Source organism: Plutella xylostella, chromosome 5, assembly GCF_932276165.1.
Source record: "Plutella xylostella chromosome 5, ilPluXylo3.1, whole genome shotgun sequence".
NCBI classification, from domain to species: Eukaryota; Metazoa; Arthropoda; class Insecta; order Lepidoptera; family Plutellidae; genus Plutella; species Plutella xylostella.
In genome coordinates, this window is record NC_063985.1 from 5,947,408 (window position 1) to 5,974,080 (window position 26,673).

The 26,673-nt window shown below is 41.4% G+C and overlaps 1 protein-coding gene across 1 annotated transcript in view; it reads left to right on the forward strand.

The window, feature by feature from the left end:
- LOC119692385 (semaphorin-1A) overlaps positions 1–26,673 on the forward strand; it is a 127,031-nt gene that overhangs the window by 75,117 nt on the left and 25,241 nt on the right. Inside the window, exon 3 of the mRNA XM_048633068.1 lies at positions 13,851–13,891. The gene's annotated coding sequence lies outside the window, so the exon portion shown is untranslated. The remainder of the gene's footprint in view (positions 1–13,850; positions 13,892–26,673) is intronic.

The window sequence follows — 26,673 nt, forward strand, 5'->3', positions numbered from 1 at the left end:
CTCTAGGTGTATTTTATTCAACAAATGATCTCACTGAGGTACCTACACACTATGATACTCTGCGATCATCACGCTAGTCGTAGACTTGTTAAGTGAACAGAAACGAACACTGTGTAAAGTACACATGTACTTGCACAATCTGCTGAGCTTTTTTGGCACTACCAAGGGCGTACCCAGGATTTCAGCTAGGGGGGGCAGCTCATACCTGTTTCGAGATGATGGTCGGTCGGGTTATATTGAAACATTATAGATAAAAGAAAATTAAATCAAAATATCTGCCTAAATAGAAAAGATACTTTGTTTCCAACACTTCATATTGCGCACAGTAAGTAACACGTTTTTAATTCCCACTTGGCAGGAAAATTTACGTTTATTTTATCTTCTAGGGGGGGGGGCAGCTGCCCCCCCTGCTCCTACCTGGGTACGCCTTTGGGCACTACCATGATCGCTGATGCACCATCATCACAGGCTGCTGGCCATCGTAATATATTTAGATAATAATTTCAGTAACAAATAATTTAATAACAACTATACTATAATAAATGGAACTTTCAGGTAGCGTGGCCAGAACTGCTTCCACACCGCAAGACTGCTGCTCTAGCTACCTAGACTCTAGACTGCTACTTGGCATTCTCTAAAATGTAAAGAATGTAAAGGACTACAGCTTAATAGACATCAAAATTCAATACACAATACGATTATTATAACTACAAGCGTAGCATTTAAATACCTACACGTCCAGCTGATTCAATTTCACAAGTTTTTTTTTCTATTACGAGACAAAGCTCACGGACAAAGCATATTGAAAAATCTGCAATCTATAAAAAGTTATGATAGGTACTTGTCATACGATACTGTTAGGACTTTAAAACCTACGCCGTATTTTCTTTATTCATTTCATAACTGTACCTGCTCTATATCCCTGGCTTTATAGCGGATTGTGGTGTCGAGGTGGCTGCAGTACCTAATAATATCATTATCTTTATGGGAATAATGTAACTGTATATACTTAATAGAATAACTAAAAGGATCATTAATATAATAACGAAAAGGATCATGTCTCATTAACATTGAGATATATTTATGTTTTCGGAGGTATACTTGTATTTTTATTACAATGCTTTCTAACCAACTACAGTTTTCCAGTTATGTTGATTACTGTTGGCACCTATAATGTTTCTAATTGTTTATCTAGTAAACATTATAGTTGCATCATCAACTGCCTATCCGACAAAAGAACACACGTATACCTAATAGGCATAGAAAGGGAAACAAAGAAAAATTTATTCATTAAACTTTATACATATTTACGCAGGTAGGCGGGTCTCGTATAGTATTCATCTCGCAAAAAACTATGCAAATTATACTATCAATAAATAACAATTTATTCAACACCATTTATTTTTAAACTCTTAACTAATTTTAACAGGTCGATTTAAAATATTGGTGATATCACAACAAAACTAATATGTTTATGTATGTAGGTATACTTGCAAAATCTATTATGTGTTCTATTAAGCCCTTACCTATTAACCCTATTACTATAATGACACCTTATTATATCACCTAACATACAGTTAACCTGCATACAATTATATAATATTACGAACACAAACACATGTCTCATTGAAAGCCTACGTAATGAAACCTACACCTACTTATACATTTCCATTTCAATATAAAACTAAACCTACATCGCCGTCATTAGCCCAAATGGTCGCCTGGTGTCGGGTAGGTAATGTGATTAGTCCATTACGGTTTCAGTCTTATTTCCTCCCAGATTTACACGAGCCGCTTTTTTTCAGCGAAAACCGCGAAACGGCTGATACGACCGACCGGCGGCGGCGGCGGCGGCGGGGGCGGCCCCACTGCGGAGATGATTTCGTATGAAAGTGGGGTTTGCGGGTTTTGCACACGCTGCCGCTGCTCTTTCGCCTCTCTTTTACAATGTCACTGAAGAATTGATTCCGGATAACATAGTGTTACATAAAGGAGGTTACAAACAGATGTTTTTTGTTTAAAATTACTCACTCTAACCGTGGTACTATGTACCTTGTTGGTTTTTATCAATCTGATAAATCACCAGTAAACGTGGAAGTGAGTAGAAATCATTTATATCATCAACTAACTTCCTCATACTGTATCAAACGAAGCTAACAATCTGTTCAGGAAGACATGTTGGTATTCAATAAGCAGCGACGTTGATGGAAAAATAACACCTTGAGAAGTCACGCAATAAGAAACCAAAGCTTTTTTGTTGTTCATCGTCTAGAGATCAGACCTTGGCTCGCTCATCCGTACAATATTACTATAATTACAATTAGATTGTTATTGTAGTAGCTACAACAGCTTCCAAAAGTTCACCACCATTACCCAACTAAGTCCTGCGATTTGGGCAGAACAAAACTTTCCAACATGCGGCTAAAGTACACGTACACACATTGCCTGCATAAAGCAATCTAAATAAACTCTACAACCTATTTTGTCTAAACTAAACTCTACATGTGTTTGTTAAATTGAAGTGACTCCCCGGACTACCTGAGGCACTGGTTTCTACGTATGTGGACGTGGAGTGCCGTTAATGAGTGTGTAATGCTAATGAGGCAACTGTCCCGCGCGACGGCGGCGGCGGCGGCCGTGGGACGCGGACGCGGCCCACTCAACGGTAATCTTCAATACGCATCATCCGCAATCCTGCCCATCTATATTGCTGATGCTTCGATTAACTATCTATTAAACCTAAGCGGGTCAAATCTGACGTCGAAAGATGCGATTTTAATTGAATCGACAGCTACAAATCCACTCTTTTGATTCAAATGAATGGAGCGCGCACGAGCGCACCCGTTGGACCGTTTAGTATTGATAGCATCAACTGGAGCTGACGGACGCTCTGTACAACATTTGCAGTCGAACGTGTGTACGAACGGGTTAGTTAGCAATCAAGCGTCATTGTTGTGTTCGTTTGTTTCTGCGAGCGCTCTCGGCCTCGCTCGGCGTCAGCGGCCACTCGGCCGGCGCTGACAACCAATTAGCTCCTCCTCCTCACCTAGTGCCTCTCGCCCGGCCCCGGCTCCCGCCACTCCACCGCACTCCGAGCCCATTTATCTTTATTCGACAGCCTCGCCCCGACCGAGCACTCCATCTCTATGACGACTGACGATAACATCGCACTCACACACGCGGGACCACGTGCTCCTGACATCTCCACAATGGAGCAGCCGTGATGAGTTATGCCTATTTAAACAAATGGATCCAACTTGCCAAACAGATCATTATTTTTTCAATTGAACGAGAGACAGGAGCTGGCGGCAATTTATCTTATTTTAAACTTTTCCGACTTAACGATAAAACTGCTTTACGACCGATGCCGTAAATCAGGAAATTTTTGGTGAACACATTAAAAACTCTATTTAAATTTATTGTCCAAGCGCTTAAAGAATAAGGTAAAACGAATGAACGGATTAAACTTTAGCGAACTTGTTGGTGACGTCGAATTTTAACTTGAACTTTAAGTACTTACTTACATTACCTACGGGTATTTTATTTAAATAGGCACAATTTGTTGGCACTAAGGGCTACTTTAAAAGGAAATTAAAAATATTTTTATCTGTTGTAATATCACAAACAATGGGGTCAAGTTGAAATTAATTGGAGCACTAAACGCTTCAAAATGTCACTCTCAGGCATTTCGCTTATTCTTTTTTTTTGTGACTGGGGATAACGAGAAAGTAAATGGTCATAGCCGAGGACAATCAGCACCAATGCCAAGGTTGTTTGCTGTTCTAAGAAAATCTGTTAGCACAGTCCGTGAGTCAGTAGTTACCGTGAGTCACAGCGCTCTGCACTAGGCGATTGTTTCCTGATAATTTGTTTCTTCTTTGGAAATCCATTTAGCTTAAAATGGAGCTGCAATCGCTTTGTTTCCTTCGGCAGCAGTCATTTGTTCGGCGGTTTCTAAACTACACCGTAATTTATTTAACTGTTCTTATCGGTACTCAGTGGCGCCGGCGACCAGCGCTATTAATTTATATTTGGATGATATTACGGCCACGCCACGCCACCGCCCGACCGACAGTTCTCACCTCGCGGCACGTCACAGTTCTCACCTCCCGTCACGTCACTTGTCACGCCTCATGTGTTTTGGAGCCACATTTGCATATCACACTGACAGTGAAGGGTCTAATCACGCTCCCCAACCATTTATAGATGTAATTAACTGATTTGAAAACTGTTTTAAGACAACCTGTTCAGATTTGCTGCTGCAGCGCAGCCACTTTTCACTTTTATGTTCCTCAAAGTTAAGAGGGTTTCATATGCCGCATACTAAAACTGGGCCAAGCAAGCTTAATTGCTGCCTTTCCACCTAAAAAACTCTAACAAAAACGCCATGGGCATTCATCCGAAAATATAACATGGAGCGCGTTTCAGTTAAGCTTTTAACATCGCACATATTCAAAAGAATTTGTCCTCGACGCTGGCATTTTACGTGCTCGCAATAAAGCAAGTATTATGCAAAAATAGCACTGCCGTGATGCAACTGTAGCTCGCAGCGTCTTCATCCCGCGGCGGCGTGACGCCATTCATATGCGCGCTTTGAGTGAGCTACAAAGTCGCAACACAACGCGAACTATACTAAGGTTCTTCTTACAAAACGTTTACAGAGCCATGCCGCGCCGCCGCCGCACCGTCACTTCATTGCCAACGGAAAATTTACTTGATGGGTTGCGTTTAACGCGAGCTTTGTATGCACCCCCAAAAAGGGCAATGCAATTACCATAAACTTTGCCAACCGAACACTACTTTGTATGTTATGCTTTTATTTTCAGGTTCATGGTCTGTCCTTTTCGAGTCTTAGTCGTCTTCTTAGCACCTTAACGAAAGGATATGCCAGTCAGCAGTCTGATTATAAAATTGTCAGTAACTGACTGCCCAGGACGATATTGTATGAGACGTACAGGTCACGAATTCACTATGTGAGGCTTCTTTTATGCAATTGAAACTCTAAAATCCATTTCCAATTAGTGCCGGCTTCGGCCAATCCGTACAAAAATAGCTTTAAAATACACAGACAGGCGACGTCCCTCCCCATCTTAATTAAAACTTAGTCGTATGTTAGTATGCCACCTCTATACGTAATGAGCCGGTCCCTGAGTCGTCTGCATACGAAATACGAAACTAGTCTCGCGATTAGCTCAAAAAACATTAGCCTCCTTAAGCGAGCCGGCCCAACACGCTAAACGTGCCAACACTGCATAAACATTTTCTTTAGACGGTTTGCATTTATGCATTTAGGTACGTGCCTAAGTAGGTACGTGTTTCTTTCATTGAGGTTTGGTATCTACGTTACTACGGCCATCAGGATTAATAAGTATTTTTAGAAGGGACTTGGAGGGTCTGGTACTAAATAATTATAACTTAATGAATAAACTATTTTAATATAATTTCAATTAAAGAACATATAAATAAATATGTGGTAGATAAGAATTGAAGCCATCGTGGTAAAGAAATCACAGACATTGCCTCGGGCAAATATCAAAAAGAGAAAACGGAAGTGAATTTATAGGTGACTTTGATAGCCATTTATTTGTGGTAGGTAATATCGAATAGACGGTAAAAATACAGATTGAAATTTTCTTTCATTCGGGCAGGGCAAGGAAATATTTGAATATTATTTTTAGCTTTTATTTAATTTTATTATATTTATATGGATCAGGTAGGTCTTGATTCTCTTTGTTTACTTTTCTATAGAGGGCTAAATATATTTTTTATTATCATTAGCAACTGATCCCAACGCTAGACCACTGGCACTTTATCAAGGACTGAAATCCTGAAATATTAGGGTGATTTCATCAAAGCCTTAGTAATGATCGCTTGATAGATCGAAGTTTCCTCTAGATAAAGCGCTACAAAGAATTGACATGGAGTAATGGATGGGGCTTGGAGGAAGCATTCTTGCCCAGTTCTATATAATATCCCTTCAAAACTGTATTCGAAGTATAAAAACGTTTTGATACTGATAATTTCATTGATAGGTAGGAAGGTAAGAAGCTATAAGGTTTTTGTTTTCAGTAGTTATTGATTATGTATTCAGAGATCTAATTATCTAATCACAAACATAAATGAGAAATGAGAGCCAAGTTCAATATTATTATACTTACCTAAATGCCGAATGTTGACTTCAACGACAAAAGAAGTGAGATCTAAAAGGGTGCCAAGTTCAATGGTCAGTCCTGAAATTCATTTATAAGTAACAGTATTACATAATCATATCTTCTTACAACATAAAATAATGTATTGTAGCCTAAGGTCTAATTTGGCTAGTTTTTTAAGCTTACTTCAACGAATTATTATGTTCGACCAGCAATAATACAAATTTCTGGAATTAAATAAGAACCGACAAATTCTTGTTGGTTCATCTTTTGAAGGCTATAATTCATGTATAAAAAAACCGGCCAAGTGCGAGTCGGGCTCGCGCACAAAGGGTTCCGTAGCTTAAATCAACCTATCTCAAAAACTATAAGAGATACTTTGATCAAACCAAAAATCGTTGAAAGAGTTAATTAGCATGCATCACCTCTATTTTTTTTAGAATTTTATACCCCGTAGTTATAAAAATAGAGGGGGGGGACATACTTTTTACGACTTTGAGAGCTGATATCTCAAAAACCGTTCACTTTAAGAAAAATGTTTTTTAGAAAACTTTATATCATTTTAAAAGACCTTTCTATTGATACCCCACACGGGTATGTACATCGAAAAAAAAAATTTCATCCCTCAGTTACATGTATGGGGGGCCCCACCCCCAATTCTTTTTTTTACTATTTAGTGTCATATTTTTGTAGCGGTTCATACAACACATATTCCCATCAAATTTCATCACTGTAGTACTTATAGTTTCCGAGTAAATCGGCTGTGACAGACGGACAGACGGACAGACGGACAGACGGACATGACGAAACTATAAGGGTTCCGTTTTTGCCATTTTGGCTACGGAACCCTAAAAACTAGCCAAGACAGACCTTAGGCTACAATACATTATTTTATGTTGTAAGAAGATATGATTATGTAATACTGTTACTTATAAATGAATTTCAGGACTGACCATTGAACTTGGCACCCTTTTAGATCTCACTTCTTTTGTCGTTGAAGTCAACATTTGGCATTTAGGTAAGTATAATAATATTGAACTTGGCTCTCATTTCACATTTATGTTTGTGATTAGATATCATTACTTTTTGTTGGTAAGTGCATCATAATCTGGGGGCACGGCAGTGCCCCCACCAAGTCGAGCAAAAACGCGCCACGGCCGTACCATCCTTTTCTCGAAGCAATTCAGGCCATTTTCGACCCCCTGTAACTTCGTTGTGGATAAAACTAGAAGACTGAATTTTCAATAACCATGCAGGCATTGTAAAGACACAATATATTTCAAATTTCATTCAATTTGAACCAGTAGTTTTAGAATTATAACGGGTGAAAGTTTCTTAATTTTGTCACTCAATAATTTAATTAACACGTGGTTCCATGCGATGGCCGAGTCAATATATTTATATAAAACATTAAATATTTTTAAGATTGAGATGCGTGCATGTATAAGACTTGGTATTACATGGATCTCACAACTTTTTACCGTAGAACAACTGAGCTACGAGACTTGGTTTTTTTTGACAAGTATTGTTTTTGATGGGATATATTATTGTCCTCGTAACGCCGTAGGTCCTTTTAAAAAGACAAATTTAAAAATGCATTAAAAAAAACTTTAAAGTCCCTAGACTTTTGAAAAGGATAGTTATTCACTCAACCTACATAAATCATATATTCAATATTATTACTATATTTTCCTACGTTTACGGGGTACTTATAATTTTCTTGTCAGTGTTATTTTATCCTATCCGATTTAATCAGATCCGATCCGATTTGATCCGATTCGTCCGATCCGATCCTATATGACTCAATTTGATCCGATCCCATCCGACTCGATCCGTACTCATCGAAACCGATCTGATCCGATTCGATCCCATCTGTCCGATCCGTCCGATTCGTCCGAGTTGTCCGATCTGTCCAATCCTATTCGATCCAATTTGATCAGATCCGTACTATCCGCTCCGATTTGATGCGTTCCCATCCGATACGATCCGTACCCATCGGAACCGATCTGATCCGATTTGATTTGAGCAGATCCGATCCGATCCGTACCCATCGGAACCGATCTGATCCGATCCGATTTGAGCAGATCCGATCCGATCCATCTGATCTATCCGATGCGTCCGATCTGTCCGATCCGTTCGATTCGAGCAGATTCGATCTAATCCGATCCGATCCGATTTGATCCATTCTCATCCGATACGATCCGTTCCCATCCGATCCGTACATATCCGATTCCATTCAATACGATCCGATCCCATTCCTTTCCAATCTATTAACATCTATCTTAGACTAGTTAACATTAATTAATATTATGCAAATGCATCTCAAAACCATTTCATAATTTTCGCATATTATGATAGTAGGTAATAAGAGTTTTGATCTATACCTACGTGAGTGAGTCAGTCAATGTTAAAAATGAGGTTTTTTGGACATTAATATCTAAATAACCGTTTGAGATACGCTTATGAAATTTAGAACACATATGTATCTCGGGGGGCTTGTCGCTCACGTCCGTAGGTACAAACCCTAGTTACCCTACACGTGTCCCCTGGGTGGTGCTAACGAGTGACAACGCCGAATGTCGGGCGGCGGTAAATCGACCCGACCTCCTCTCCTAGCAGAGGCGGCGATCTCCCGCCGTAAAAAAGGAGAATCACCAACACGCCTGCCAAGCGCGGTGATTATGGCAAATACACCTCCTGATGGAAAAAACAAAGCCCCGGCCCCCAGTCCCCGGCAGCCCCGCTATCCCGGACTCCGGTAGCGGTCACGGTAACGGCGGGGCAGGGGGTGCGAAGAATCTCCGGCAGAGAGTCGGCTACCAGCCCAACCGACCCTTGCACCTGGCAACATATAACGCACGGACACTGAGGGAAGACGTGAAGATAGAGGAGCTGGAAGAGGAAATCAGCAAGTTAAAATGGGACATTATAGGGTTATCCGAAGTCCGACGAGAGGGAGAGGATACGGAAATTCTCCAGTCCGGAAACTTGCTGTACCACCGGGAGGGCGACCAACTGTCCCAAGGGGGTGTCGGGTTCATCGTCAACAAGTCCCTCGTCAACAACATCGTTGAAATCGGAAGTGTGTCGACACGGGTTGCGTACCTCATCCTGAGAATATCTAAACGATACTCAATGAAGGTCATACAGGTTTACGCACCCACATCTAAGCACACCGATGATGAGGTCGAACTTGCGTATGAAGACGTATCGTCTGCCCTGCGTAAGCTCACTACTCATTTCACGGTGGTGATGGGAGACTTTAACGCGAAACTCGGAAAACAAGAAGGCGGCGAGACGAAAGTGGGGTCACATGGATTTGGAGTCAGGAACCATCGTGGGCAAATGCTGGCTGACTTCTTGGAGAAGGAGGGCCTCTATATGATGAACTCCTTCTACAAGAAGAAGCCACAAAGGAAGTGGACGTGGATTAGCCCCGATGGGAAGACTAAAAACGAGATCGACTTCATATTGACGGATAAGAAGCACATATTCAATGATGTCTCAGTGATCAGTAGGGTTAAGACCGGCAGCGATCACCGACTCGTAAGAGGCACTTTGAATATAAACTGCAAATTAGAACGCTCCCGTCTAATGAAGTCCACGCTCCGTCCTACTCCTGCTCAAATCCAGGATCCCGAAAGCTTTCAGTCTGAGCTTTGCGACCGCCTGATATGTTTAGAGAATTGCGTTACAGTTGACGATTTAAATAATAGGTTTGTGGAAACTGTCCGAGAGGTAGGATCGAAATATTTTTCGTCCCGAACCAACCGAGGACCTCAAAAACTCTCAGATGGGACTCTGAGTCTCATAAGAGAACGGAGAGAAATGAGGTTGCAGTCTTCAGTTGATATGGTCGAATACAGACGTCTAAACAGACAGATCGCCAAAGCAAGACGTTGCGATATGAGACGCTACAATTGCAAGCGCATTCAAGACGCAATAGAGCAAAACAAGGGCTCCAAAGTCTTTGCTAGAGATCGACCTGTTCGGCAGACTCTGTTGACCCAACTGAAGACCGACACTGGCAACACCGTTTCATCAGTGCCCGAAATTCTGGGAGAAATTGAGAGATTCTACGGACAGTTATACACCACAACACAAAACCCTATTACCAGCGGTGCTCACGACAGCCGAGCGCCACTCACCCGACACTATACCGAAGATATTCCGGACGTCAGTCTAGACGAGATTAGTATAGCTCTCAAACAGCTAAAAAACAACAAAGCTCCGGGAGATGATGGAATAACGACAGAACTTCTGAAAGCCGGCGGTAGACCGATTTTAATAGCACTTCGGAGGCTGTTTAATTCCGTCATACTCGAAGGCACAAGCCCGGAGGCATGGAGCAGAAGTGTAGTGACTTTGTTCTTCAAGAAAGGCAACAAAGCCCTATTGAAGAATTATAGACCCATTGCACTTCTGAGCCATGTGTACAAGCTGTTTTCGAGAGTTATTACGAATCGTCTCGAGCAAAGACTCGACGACTTCCAGCCACCCGAACAAGCCGGGTTCCGAAAAGGCTATAGTACCATAGATCATATACACACGCTTCGGCAGGTTATACAGAAGACCGAGGAGTATAATCTACCTTTATGTCTAGCGTTTGTGGACTATGAGAAAGCCTTTGATTCTATTGAGCTCTGGGCGATGCTTCAATCCCTTCAGCGGTGCCATATAGACTATCGCTATATCGAGGTGTTGAGATGTATGTACAATGCTGCCACAATGTCAGTTCGATTACACGAACATAGCACAAAACCGATCCAGTTGCAAAGGGGCGTGAGACAGGGAGATGTTATTTCTCCGAAACTGTTCACCTGTGCACTGGAAGATGTTTTTAAGCTTGTAGAGTGGAAAAGACTGGGCATTAACGTCAATGGCGAATATATCTCTCATCTACGATTTGCTGATGACATAGTGATTATGGCGGAAACGCTGGAGGAGTTAGGCGAAATGCTCACAGACCTCAATGATGCCTCTAAACAAGTTGGGCTGAAAATGAACATGGACAAGACAAAGGTCATGTCGAACGAACATGTTTCATCATCGCCCGTAACTGTAGGAGGTGTCACCATCGAAGTTGTCGATCAGTATCCCTACCTAGGACAAGTGATCCGATTAGGTAAATCCAACTTCGATAAAGAGGTAGCTCGTAGAATCCAACTCGGATGGGCAGCGTTCGGGAAATTACGACACATCTTCACTGAAAACATACCTCAGTGTCTGAAAACAAAAGTTTTCAATCAGTGCGTGTTGCCAGTGATGACTTACGGAGCCGAGACGTGGTGCTTCACCAAAGGGCTTATCCACAAGCTCAGAGTTGCTCAGCGTGCTATGGAAAGGGCTATGTTAGGCGTGTCCCTGCGAGATAGGATTCGTAATGAAGAAATCCGCAGGAGAACTAAAGTTACCGACATAGCCAAAAGGATTAGCACGCTGAAGTGGCAATGGGCTGGCCACGTAGCCCGCAGAGCCGACGACCGCTGGAGTAGAAAGGTTCTGGAGTGGAGACCCCGTGTCGGCAAACGGCGTGTCGGTCGCCCCCCAACCCGTTGGTCTGATGATCTGCGGAAGGTAGCGGGAAGCCGCTGGATGCAGATGGCGGGTGACCGTTTGGGGTGGCGATCGTTAGGAGAGGCCTATGTCCAACAGTGGACTACAGAAGGCTGAGAGAGAGATGTATCTCGCTAGTGTCAATATATGAGCCAAATTTCATACGTTTATATCAAATAGTTTTTGATTTATGAGGGGGTCAAAAGTGTCTCGAAATGGTTCGTGTAATATTACACACGGTGCGGCTCGCCAGTTCTGTTTCTCGAACTTGGCTTGACACGCTCCCGCGTGTCTAGATAATTAAACCTCAATCAGCGATTCAGCAGGTTCATATTTCAGGCTACTCAAGCCTACTCCTAATGTACATTCTTACATGGACCTTGTAAACTTTTCTAATTGCATTACAATGCGATATGCTAATTTCGGAGTTAATTACCGTAAAAATTGTGCTTATGCAATGCAAGCGAGTAACTGAAATATTAGAAGTAAATATGTATGTAATTTTTCGAATTTGTGACTTGGTGGATGTTTTGAAAGGAAAATCATATTTATTACCACGGGTTTAAGAATAATATGTTTCCAAAATGAAACCCTCACATTAATTATTAATTTGTAAATAATTATCGTAGTTCGCCGCTGCCGACCATTAAATTAATTTTATGACTTATTAGAAAAATGGAAAATGATGTTAAACAAAGGTGGGTAAAAATGTAGGTCCAATTGTATCTACAATACCCACAACACTTCACCTAATTATGACCACTTAGGTACTCTCAGTCACACGTGTTTTGCGTTATGAATAATATGAATATGTTTTTAATTCAATTCAAACATTCTCATATAACAATGTAATAAATATTCATTTTCTACATACCTATATGATACCTAGCGCCTCCACACTTAAGCTCATGCTTCGGCTAAACATTAGTGTATTCAAAGTCATAAGCATAAGGAAGAAGATTTATCTGCTAATAGCGGTACATGCGAAGTTAACCACTAACCATAATTTATGGGTCAATAAGTACATAGCTAATACCCATTTATATCCTCATTATACTGCAACGTGATACGAGTTCCTTATGTATTCTCTTGGTCTTATTTATGTAGTTCTTACACAGTTAAAGACGCTAGAGTTTTGGTTGCATTTAGAGCTTATGATGAGTCCTGCTCAGACAATATTCCTCAATTTAGCGGTTACATTAATCGGTATCGAATCGATAAAAATAGTGACGTAAAATTGTTAATCATTTAGTATCTCAGTACTTTTATGTGTAAATGTATGTTGCAAGCGAACGTGGGAGAGCGTTATCCAGGGAGGCACACTAAACCTCCTGTCTCTGTCTGTGACACTCATGCATGCAGAAATTACAATATCTTATCGCGATGAAATCTCGTCTAACAGTCGTACAGTTGACGAAATATCATGACGATCTACATAGATAACGGGTTTCTTCTTTCTGATTTCAAAATGGTTAATTCTCGAACTTTTTTCTCTACATTTATAAATAAAAGAGCGATAGAGCGATTTAGTAATTTTATCATGATCAGAAGACACCTCTATGTTGTCAACACCGTCTATAAACTTAATAATACTCGTAGAAGTTGAATGCTCTATTAATAAAGGCGTACGTTGACATTTCACTGGAGTTTCGTAAAAAGATGTTTTAATTCTCGTGTCAGCGGAGGAAAAAACTCGCTTTGTTCAAAGTTTACTCAAGAGTGTTGTTCTTGAAAAGAGTTTTTTTTTCCTCTTTTTGTGTTCTCGTCTCTTGATTGATGAGTTTTGCCGATGCGTGGCTTCGTGCTTGGACACTTTCAATGGCCCATCCCACCAGGACGATTAGTTATAATAAATTATTTTATTACTTTCGTTGCACTGATAAATTGTTATTTATTTGTTGGTTTCACTCTTATTGAGATGGATATTGTATGCCTCTTTTCAGAGCTTATTTTTCCATTTATTTTTTTCGAGCATCAATTAGCAAAAATGGCATTCATCGATGTCTCTAATATTTGATAATAAGTATGATGTTACTTTGGTATATATTCTTACTAAATGTGTATATTTTTGTAGCTTTTCTATGACGATTCTATGGCTGATGTGAATAGTCATTAATTTTTAATTCAGTATTTATTTTGTTTCAGGTCATATCACGCCACCGTCATGAAAATGGCTTTCATAAGAGGTATGTTTTTTAAGTAAGGTAATTTAAAGCAACGAACATGATTTAAAAGTTATCGTCCTTTTGACAGTAGCTATACCAAACATGATTAAAATTAGCTGACACATCTAATCTGGGTAAATGGAGGTGCGACCGCACACTCCCGGAGCAAGGATTAAACAGATTGCTGGAAATAATCCAGTCAAATATTTCACGGCGAATGGACGGACGTTTGGGATCCTTTGTTGTTCGTTGGTCACTGAATGATGGATGACTTTGGGCAAACGTCGCGTCGGTGGGCAAAAAATGGCGGCGTAGTGTCGTGATCCGGAGCGGGCTCGTGACCGCGGCGTCTCTGCGATGCCCATTTGCGTCGTACGTGCGTGAAAACGTTGCCGTGAACACACAGAATTATTTCCCTTGAGACGGCGCGTCCTCCGCGGGACGGCGGCGGCGGCGGCGGCGGAGGTACCCGCGAGGCCCGCGCCGCAGCCCCTCATCACAGATTTATAGACGACGTTCTGCAGTAAGCGGTTTGATACAATAATCTGTGTCGTTTTTTGTTAGGGTTCCGTAGCCAAAATGGCAAAAACGGAACCCTTATAGTTTCGTCATGTCCGTCTGTCCGTCTGTCCGTCTGTCCGTCTGTCACAGCCGATTTACTCGGAAACTATAAGTACTACAGTGATGAAATTTGATGGGAATATGTGTTGTATGAACCGCTACAAAAATATGACACTAAATAGTAAAAAAAAGAATTGGGGGTGGGGCCCCCCATACATGTAACTGAGGGATGAAATTTTTTTTTTCGATGTACATACCCGTGTGGGGTATCAATGGAAAGGTCTTTTAAAATGATATAAAGTTTTCTAAAAAACATTTTTCTTAAAGTGAACGGTTTTTGAGATATCAGCTCTCAAAGTCGTAAAAAGTATGTCCCCCCCCCTCTATTTTTATAACTACGGGGTATAAAATTCTAAAAAAAATAGAGGTGATGCATGCTAATTAACTCTTTCAACGATTTTTGGTTTGATCAAAGTATCTCTTATAGTTTTTGAGATAGGTTGATTTAACTGTAATATTATATTTGCTGCTACGGAACCCTTTGTGCGCGAGCCCGACTCGCACTTGGCCGGTTTTTTCCGATATAATGTTATGTTGGTAATGTTCCCGTAGAAGGTCGTCCTTTTATCTTATGAATTTCGTAATAGGTATAGGTATAGGGTTGGCGTTTGGACTGCCACACGCAGGTAAGATAGAGTCAGCTACTCAATATAAAACGATGGAAAGCCAGACTTATTTCACAAAAACCCTTACTGTACCTACTACATAGTAAGAAGCTATCAATAACAACATTAACAACCAATAGTGTTATGATCAAATAGTTTTCATATTTAAAATATTAGCAGCTCCATTTCCCGTTACTGTTATAACTACCGTTGGCTGAGAATTGACCCAGCGGGCAGCCGTAGTGAAATTAATTGGTTTACATTTCGGTGAGTGCAATAAAATAACTCATTCGCTGCTATTGAAAATCGTAAATGTAACAATTTATGGGATAAATTAGATGAAGAATTATTATGAATGTAAATGCAGACGCGGACGAATAGTGAGGGTACAGTGGAACTGCGTAATTTATCACGGATACCTGGGAGAGTGCGATAAAGAACTCATTGTCATACGGCAATCCGCGCGCCCGGCGTTCCCGCACGCACTCGCCTTCCATCATCAATTAACCTCAAACAGTCAAGGTACACGACTACGCAAAAGGTCTCCCATGCGGTAGGTCCCAAATCCAAGCGAAACCTTCACACAGATACAATGCGACAACGTACGAGTGACTAGTACAAGCGCTGCTACGTGATTCGTGTCACTTTGAAACGATTATAAAACTGCCCCTACTTTTGCCAATGTGGTTCTCTATACTATAGAGATAGAGAACCACATTGGCAAGTATAGAGTCTATAGTATAGAACACAGACAAGTATAATAAGTAGTACCAGTAGTACCTATTGTAAACAGCCTAGCCTCATTATGTTATCCATCAAACAAACACAGGGCCGTGAGTTGAAAAGTTGCCTAATACTAATTGATATGGTGAATGCGGCAGTGCATGTACTTAGTACGTAAGTAGGTACAATTAATTTTAAAACGTTTTCGGACTTGGCTGGAGCTATTAAGTGTTATTAAGCGTGGTTGTGCGTGTTGTGAGGCGGTGATAGAGCGGCGCTGTCGGACCGCGTTTGATGCATGAACGATCAAACTTCGGCCCAGCGCCGGTCGATGCTCCGTCGATGCTGCAACTAACCGTTACCTACGAGTATCTTTTAAATTGTGTTCGGATGAGTCCGCGGCTAGGCCGGACTCTTGGGCGGCCTCGGGCTCCACGCACATTCAAACGGACCGAGCACAATAACAACCAGATTACAAAACGCTACGTGACAAGCTCGGCTCTTTGAAGTTATGTCACCCGATTTGGCTTCACAATGAATTCGATTCTATCTTAGATACTACTCCTAGATTGAGGTACATTCTACGGTATACAAACATAATTTGGTTACCTTATGTATCAGAGCTAATTATTTAAAGGGTAACGAGACAACGCGAAGTGTTCAGCACGTTATCGATAACATCGTCGGCAGCGTGAATATTAAATATTAATGTAGCGTGAAATAATTTGAAGCACTTTCCAAGGCTATCAATCTGGACCGTTAATGAGATTCGGCCGACGAGCCTGGACCAATTTGTGCCTCGCTGCACCTTACTAATGAACAGCTGGAGCAAGGCGGAGAAAAACTTCTCTCTTATTAAAACTTGCTGCAACAAAAAACATCTCTAGCAATAGTCGGTTACATGCTTTGTTTCTGTACATACTTGGTTGACCGAAACCGACGTTTCGGTTGATTTCAGAATGAGTAAAAACAGTTCGTTAAACGTAACCGGATGAACAGAAAGTTGGTGGTGATCTGGAAACAGAAAGTATGTGAGATTGTTTGAAACTGCGGCCCGGAGCGGCGGCGGCGGCGACAGAGCGGCGACGCCGCGGGCGACCTCTGACCGCCGCTTTCACTCATCTGCCCGCGGACACTGCGGCTGCCCATAAGCCCACAACAAAACAAACAAATACTACCAATGAACCATTCATACATCCTTTCATAACTTTTCGCAATCACGACCTAACAAAGCAAGAAACCAAAAGCCACAGACGACATGATGAATATGATTTTTTCGTGCTCTATGAACTAAGCTAACAATTTAACATTATTAACAAACAATGGCAAGTCGGAAACAATACGCTGTACGAAAGAACAAGCTCGTTGATATGATACAACTTTCTCTGCAGATACGATTACGATTGCATATTGTATTGTGAATTGTGAGGTGGGACGGTGAAGAGGTGAGAGCCTGGCTTGTTTCCGCGCGTACACTTTCGTCTTAAGCGTGTTCATTGACTGTGAAGTTTAGTGGCTGGCACAACATCAGTTTCAATCAATGCGCTTCCTGCATTGTGAGACGACTCAATTGTTGCTCTTTTGTGTGTTATAATGAGAGTGAGCAATCTGTGCCGCCACTCGGCGCGGGGACCACTGCCGAAGTGCCGAAGTAGCCGCCACATAGGTACTTACTTATGTCTCCATGCGGTGCAAAGAACTATCCTAGAGCGAGACAGTGGCAATGCCGTGAAATATGCATGGCTGGTAAATCCAAAAATAAGATATAGAATCTATATATTTTTTACAAAGATAAAAAATGTGTGGGTTAAATCTGGAGGGTATTTGCTATTTACTTAAGAGTAGAGTATAGCACTTGCTCGTCCATACAAAAAGAGAAAACGTTTTACTACCCCTAAATATTATCCAATCTTCATGATTTTTTAATATGTTATTGACACAAGGAATAACTAGGTTTATAGGTTTTCCTTTTTTCAAAATTTTCTATAGATTCAAACTTATAGGCACCTCAAATAATGTTTTTTTTGTGATTGCAACTTTGTTGAATTAAGCCGTTTGTGGATCAATAACAACGTATTTTTTTTTAAAAAGCGAAACCTATAAACCTAGAATATATTAAGCTGAAGCGATTGACACTAAAATCAAAGAAATTGGTTGATATTTAGTTAGTGTAAAACGTTTTCTCCCAAAACCAGAATTTCATCAAGAAAAGTACCTATTGTCAGTCCCGAGCAAAGAGTACTATTTAACAACGGGAGCTGCTTTGGTCCCGAGCTGCAGTGCTCTCTATCGCACGATTGAGGGTCGGGGGGGGAAGCAAAGCACACGTACGATAGGGATGTCCATAGTGAAGTCGATAGTAGAGATGGGATCCCGCCTGCGTTATCAATATCTATAGATATACAGGATGTCCCATGTTAAATTGCACATCCGAATCATAGTGACACAACTCGTCATTCTAAACATCTTTTGTTTTTTGTTTTAAGACTTTTGATTGTTTGCGAATTTTATTTTTGCTAATTCATAGAAACTTTGTTGGCTATGAGATTTTTTACTATAGACAGTAGATTTTTTTTCACGAATTTACAAAAGTCGTAAAACAAAAGTTGTTTAGAATAACAAATTAAGTCACTATAATTTGGATGTGCACTTTAATTTGGGACACCCTGTATATAAAAAGATGTGAATAGGAAAAGTTTAAAGTACTAGTAGGTTTTCAAGCAAAAAAATGAATAGTGACTATATTATATTTAATCCTCACTCAACATGGATTAGGTTACTTAGGAAATTTTATTTACTTACATCTAAACTAACATAGTTACTTACATAAAAATATAATTCTTACTTACTTACTATAAATTGACTTGAGGCCACAAAAGCGAATAATAAAATGTATTCTATGATATAATTACTTAGGTAAGTATACTAAGACATCATCAGCCAATAATCATCCACTGCTGGACATAGGCCTCTCCCAAGGAGCGCCACAACACTCGGTCCTCGGCCTTCCTCATCCAACCACTACCCGCCACCCGCCTAAGGTCGTCAGTCCAGCGGGCAGGAGGGCGTCCCACGCTGCGTTTGCCTGTTCGTGGTCTCCACTTGAGAACTCGCGTCTACCCCAACGGTTATCGGTTCTTCGGCAGATATGACCAGCCCACTGCCACTTCAGCTTGCATATTTTGACAGCTATGTCGGTAACCTTAGTCCTCTGACGGAAAACCTCATTTCTGATACGATCCATCAGAGAAACCCCAAGCATAGCTCTCTCCATAGCACGCTGAGCGACTTTAAAACGGTGGACCAGTCCTACCGTCAGTGTCCACGTCTCTGCACCATACGTCATCACTGGCAGGACGCACTGGTTGAAGACTTTTGTCTTCAGGCTCTGAGGAATGGCCGAGAAGAATATGTGACGAAGTTTCCCGAATGCAGCCCAACCCAGTTGGATGCGCCTTGCAGCCTCCTTGTCGAAGTTGTGTTCCTCAGTGTCTGCCCGAGGTAGACATATTCTTGCACAACTTCGATTGTTGCCTCACCAACGGCGACCGGCTCCGGTTTGATGTGAGCATTGTACATGACGCAGCATTTAGGCCACTTAGCATCCAGCTGAGTTCCTGCAGAGATTCTGCCATAATAACGATGTCGTCCGCGAAGCGGAGGTGTGACATGTACTCGCCATTTATACATTTGCCATGTCCTTTCCAGTCCAACGTCTTAAAGACATCTTCCAACGCATTGGTGAACAGTTTCGGAGATATCACATCCCCCTGTCTCACTCCACGTTGCAGTTGGATAGGTCTTGTCTTGTGGTCCTGTACTTGGACAGTCATAGTAGCGGAATTGTACAGACATCTCAACACCTCGATATAGCGCCAATCGATTTGGCATCTCTGCAAGGATTCCAAAACTGCCCAGGTCTCGATGGAGTCGAAGGCTTTTTCATAGTCCACAAAGGCTGATTATACTCTTCAGTCTTCTGTATAATCTGCCTTACTGTGTGGATGTGGTCTATTGTACTAAAGCCTTTTCGAAACCCAGCCTGCTCTGGGGGCTGAAACTCGTCTAACTATTGGGCAAGACGGTTCGTGATAACCCTTGAGAACAGCTTGTATACATGGCTTAAAAGCGAGATCGGTCTATAGTTCTTCAGAAGGGTTTTGTCACCCTTCTTAAAGAACAATACCACGACGCTCTCAGACCATGCCTCCGGTGTAATGCCATTGTGAAGAACCGAATTGAAGAGCCTCTGGAGCTGTTTGAGGGTTGCAATACCTCCAGCTTTCAGAAGCTCTGTAGTAATTCCGTCTTCACCCGGAGCCTTGTTGTTTTTAAGCTGCTCAAGGGCTATCCTAATCTCGCCTATGTCGACGTCAGGGATGTCGTCAGTGTAGTGGCGTATTAGTGGCGCTCTGGAATCGGTGAGCTGAGCCACAGACTTCTGCGCATGTGAAGCATAAAGTTGTCCGTAAAAACCTTCGATTTCGGCAAGAACCTCCGGCTTAGAGACAACGATATTACCATCTGCAGACTTCAACTTCGTCAAGTGGCCTCTCCCAAGTTGCTGAACGAAGACTTTTGACCCCCGATTTTGCTCAATTGCTGCTTCTATGGCGCGTGTGTTGGAACGACGGAGATCTCTTCGTATCAGCTTCTTTATACGCTTGTTGAGTACCCGTAGTTCTGACGAAGTGTCACCTGCCGACGGAAATTCGCGTCTCTGCCTCATAAGCTCGAGTGTCTCGCTTGAAAGTTTAGACTCCTTGCTTTTGCTTCTCATGCTAAAAGAAATAAATACTAAGACAACTCAACTTATATATATATATATATATATATTTTATACTCCTTACCCACAGTCAAACCATATTAAAATTTGGTTTTGTGGGATGTATGTAATAGCATAAGTTGTTTTCTTTGAATAAATAATTATTCTATTCTATTCTATTCTATTATAAACAGCCCCGAAACTTTGTTAGTAGGTACTTATAAACTTATATTTTTACAAAACTATCATAATAATGTTTTTTAGATTCACTGCATATATAGATCTAAATAACCTTGCATACAAAATGATAGTCCAAGTACCGGCAAAAGGTCTATTTTCCAATAATCAAAAATCCATTTTATGTTCTTACCTACGAACTCGTTACTAGGTAGGTAATTACCTACATAATAAAATACTTACTCACATGAAATTATTAATAATAATAATAATATAATATTGTAATATAATATTGTATTATAATATTGTAATAATAATAATATAATATTGCGGCAGGGCAGCTTGTGGCGAGCTGTAGGGCATTAGCGACCCCACCCACCCGATGCCGGGAAGAACCCCTGTTCCTCATCTCTGGCTTGCCATTATTGGTTGTCCAGAGTGAACACTGACGAGGGACAGGATCTCCCACCTCTTGCTTGCCTTCATTGGCTGGCTTGAGTGGTGTACCGCTAGAGCAGAAATGCTCGGAGGAAGGATGTATATCCAGTAAGTGCTTGTAGGGGTCTTGACCGGCATCCGCGATTGCTCTGAGAGCCTTGGTATACCTCTCCATCCTTAGCACCTCATGCCATGTTGCCCCCTTGTTGCTACGTCACTGTTATGTGCTAGCGACTGTTTTGGGGGGCCCATTTAATGTGTGTGCGAGTCACCCCCTGCCTTTTTATCCGTATGTGAAACATATAGGTCCAGGCAGGGGCCATAGTCCTTCCATAGTCCCAGTTACCCAGTCCATTTAGCACCCCATTCCATAACTCTGTATTATTTTTCTCCATATCCTACAATAGTCCTGCACTAACCGGGGATTTTCCTTGGGTTTACTTCTATAGTCTGCACAGGGAAAATCGTCGGTTGGTGTAAAATTTCATATAGATTAATGTTGTCAAACGGGCCTCTACATGTTGGCTTCGGCCCCATGCACGCCTTCCAAATGTCCGGGACCCCATGGTAGGGCATGCAATACCGTAATACCGGTATTGCGTAATACCGGGATCCCGGACAAAATCCACGCTATTTTCAATACCGGTATTGAAAGTTAATACCGGTATTGAAGTAATACCGGAATCGGACATTTTTTAGGCTATAAATCAAGCGATTAAGATATAGTTAGCCTTGTGCTCCTATATAATATGAAAGTGCACTTGTTTTCAACCGTTAAATGCGGTTTTTGGCCTTTGGAAACCTACTTGTTGTCCATGCGTTCTAAAATTTTAACTCTAATACTCAATTCTCGGAAAAAATATTACATAATATAAAATTTGATTGCTGTTTCTTGTTGTATTTTGCCCTATACGACCTTTAAACAAAATATATGCCATTTATGTCAAGGAAGTCTAATACCGGTATTAATACCGGGATCCCGGTATTGAGTTCTAATACCGGAACTCAATACCGGTATTGAAAATGGTTCCGGTATTGCATGCCCTACCCCATGGTCCCGAGATGGTAAAGACACATAATAATATAATAATATGTGGGGACATCTCACACACGGCCATCCGACCCCAAGCTAGGCAGAGCCTGTGTTATGGGTATCGGACAGCTGATATATCTACACAAATACATAGATAGATAAATATTAAATATAAATATAACAACACCCAAGACCCGAGTACAAATATCTGTCATTAAACAAATATCTGCCCCAGCCGGGAATCGAACCCGGGACCTTCGGCATAGCAGTCAGGGCCACTAACCACTACGCCATTCGACCGTCAAATATTACTAATTACTTATACTTCTTTCTATTTATCTTCAATAATTTCAAGTTTCGCTCACAAGTCACAACTCACAATCACAACACAGAAATAATAATATGAAGGTAAGACGAAGACACTCCGTGTTTGGTCGCAATTTCTCGCCAACCGTCGTCGCGGCGCGGTGGCGGCGGTGGCGGCGCGGCAGCGTCCATCGATGTGTGCGTGACGCTACCTGCATGTGTGTGTGCGGTGCCCGGCGCGGGCGAGTGCACGAGCGACAGCAATACTTTTCCTAAATACCTATTTCGCTAGGATCGCGAAGCTATACTCTCCTCTTAATACCTACCTATGTATCGGTTCGTTGATTCTACACAAAGGCGACTGATTATTACTTGTCATCCACTTACTTTCGGGTGCTTGATTACGAAACTATACTCCTTAGTGGGTTGATCACGCGAAGCACGTACTCGGCTACTGCAAAAAAACATAAAATCTGTAGGTTGCGTGCAGCCACGGAATCACAAACAATGAAAGGGTTATCAAGTTTTTGTTTTCAAGTGAAGCGACTGCAGCTACTGGACCAATGTCAAACGAATCAACTCTGATATGCACGACCTCGTCTTCAAAAATTGAATAAGGCAATTAACTACAAGAAACATTATGAATAGCGGATAAATAATACTTACGTTTTATTTGTGTGAACTGAGGTTTTATACTTCCGCTATTTCGAAACTTACAGCTATTGAATGACAAAAGTTTTAATGGCTTCGAGGTGAGAATGACATAATAAGAAACCATAACATGGCAACCAACAAGGCTAAATCCATATAAAATGCGTTACATTTATGATTATGACATCTTTAAATGGAAACAGAAGCATAGAGGTGGCGTCTAACATTAACTACACCAATCACATTGTTACACAACTTCTTAAAAGCAATCGACGTGATAGGTATTAGTTTAGCAACACATTGCTGCTCTACATTCAAACTTTTCGGGGATCTTTTGTTTCGAGTCTAATGGCCGGGGCCATTGTCTCGACGATCAAGCAATTTATTTGTTGCAATAAGTTAGTACAATCAGTATCTACCACTAAAGCAACACGTAGCAAATAGGTACTAGCTAATCAACTTCTCGAGTTACATTCAGCCGGCATTAACTTGAGATTAAATTATGTTTACCGACTGCCAGACCAGATAGTATTCTCGTAGGTTATGAAATAAATCAATTCATCCATCACTGAATAAACTCCAGTGTTTATTCCAATTCCTTTAAATAATGTATCGGAAATGCTCAAGCCCATCCATTGTGTATCAATTTATCAGTTTAAAGAATTATGAATGTCATGCTTCTGAAAGAGTTTTCCGAAAATATAGGACACGGAAGATGTGATCGATCACGAAGATTCAATATATTGAGAACGTCGGAAGTACAGTGTAGCAAACGTTGATTTACTCGATATATCATAGTCTTCAGATAACAGTTACAATACAGACTATAGCAGACTGTACCGACGCGTGGCACTAAATATCCGTGATAGATAGGATCGTTCACGGCCATAATACGAGGATCAACTCCGTAACGAGATAATTACTTTTAACATCGCGCGGCAGTCATAAAATTGGAATTTCGTAAAATAGGAACAATTAATTTTAAATTGTTTCCGGAGTGGAGCCCTTAAAACAAAATCAGACCGCTTCTAAAGGAAGTACGGCCCGGCAATAATTGTTAACAGTTGACGAGAGTAGGTGGGTGAGTCCGTGAAAGACTAAGTTGGTGTCTTTTACTAGTCGTTGACCCGAGAGTCCTCGAGCAGGGTATTTATAGGAATGCTCAGAACCGGTCGCCGCTTCCGATTGTGCGAATACCGCAACGTCATCGGAAAGAGAATCGTTCTGTTTCTAATTTAAGGAAACCACTCCATGGAGTTGTTCGGCGTATTAGATATCTGGTGAAGCTGAATCAGTACTAAAACGTGTTTGGCTAGTGGTAGTAAATATACATTATAGCATGAGCTCATTAACTTAGTAAGATAGTTAATTAATATCCCTCTCTTGAAACTTTTAAATAAGTATAAATATGCACCTACTGCGGGTTGACGTAGAAAATACTTACATTAATATAACCCTTTGTACAGGACAAAGGGTTAAATTAATAGTAGTAGATCTGCTACGCATGCGCGGGCGCCGATCTCGATCGTAAATCCACCGCGCACCAATATAACTGCGATACTACTAACAATGCATCCCAACGCCCTCAATTTCAATAGGTTTGTTTATTTTTCCATATCCATAAATAGCTTTTCCATCAACCGCGAGACACTATAAACATTTAAGCTTTTGCGAGATGTACTTACTCGCTATCTACCTATAAGTACTTTGTTATTTTTGCCTGCTGAGTGTTTTCCTCGCTTTCACATCTCACGTGAATGCTTTTGTTTTGTAATTACCTATGACTCGTTTTAGCTCAAGTCTGCAATAACACCGGTAGAGAACTGTAGAGCGATCCGGAAAAAACGCAGCACATTCTATTCGATAGTCTATTCGAAAGTGCTGTCAACAACAAAATGGCGGTGTATTGCGGTGTAGTGTACAGATTTGCAAAAGTTTGACAGCTATCATTCCATAGGTCATTGTCAGAATAATATTATGTACTCTGTGGTCATTCTTTTCGAAACTCATTCGAAAGGTAAAAAGTGTTCGAAAGTGCTGTCAAGTTGACAATAGTCGCACTCGCATTCGATTCTATTCGTTAGCTCGAATTTTCATCATACGGGTACTGGCACCAAATGCAAACAATATAGTCCATTGGTTTAGTTGATATAGATCTGTGGCTACAGGCAGGGGGTCACTCTCTAAATCGACGAACGAACGAGCATTGCTGTAGTTTTGTTTTTCCGAAGCTTCGGAGCGCTGCGCTGACCACTGCACCGCTATACCTCGTTGTATTAAGCGTGCCGATTACCTACATGACAATTCTCGTTCGTTCGTTCGTCGATTCAGAGAGTGACCCCGCAGCTATAGCGGTGGGTCCGGTCACGACGGAGGCAACGTTCGGTGCGGATGCCGTCCATTGTGGATTATTTCGGTCCAGAAGCCGGCGGTCCTGCCGCCCACGGCCGCTCGTAAGGAAACATTGCTTCTCGTCCACAACGGCTTATTATAGACACGCACGTAATCTTTGTTTATTTTTGCAACACTGCTAAATTGGAATAAAATAACAAACAACGAAACGTTTGGTAATTTTCATGCGTCATAGCTACGTTATGGTAGCTTCAAAGTTAATATAAATCTAAATTACATTTTTGAGAGAGATACCTACTGCCAATAGATATTTTCTTCTGGTTTGTATCAAATCAGTAGCTGTTGCCCACGAGCTCCGCTCCCATGGGAATGGCAAAAACTCAGATTATAAAAATATGTCTTTATCTCCTGGTTCTTAGCTATCTCCCTACAAATTTTCAGCCAAATCGGTTCAGCCGTTCTTGAGTTATAAATAGTGTAACTAATAATAATAATAAAACTAATACGACTTTCATTTACATGGATAGATAAAACAAAATAAGCTTGATTGAGTAGACTACATTTATATTACTAATAAAAGAAAAGTCATATTAAACTTACAGAAAGCTTGAAATAAACCACGTATGTAATTGATCAATTTTCCTGCTAGACGATTCCTCATTAAGTAATCCTCTACAGATGATGATGATGTCCTCCTCATCGTGATCCGATGACGGCGACCTCAGGGGCTAGTAGGACTTCTGCGGCGGTGGGCGCGAATGTGACTCGCGAAACCCAACTTCGTGGCAAAGGTCCGGTTACAAGGATTGCAGAATAGTTCGCCACGGCCGTTGTAGGTGTAGTTGTAAGTGGGCTTCGGACGAGTCTTGCGCTGCAGGCGGTTGGAGTCAAGAGTTTCTAGTCGGGCTTTTTCGAACTCATTTACTCTGGAGTGGACTGTGGAGCGCCATTCGTTGCGATTGTGGGCTGCTTTTTCCCAGCTGTCAGGTGGAATGCCAGAAGCAGTTATATGCCTTTTCAGAACATCCTTGTATCGCAAGTGCTGTCCGCCAACTGTTCGCGCACCTTTTGAGAGCTGGGAGTAGAAGACGGCTTTTGGTAGTCGATCGTCCTCCATACGTACCACATGACC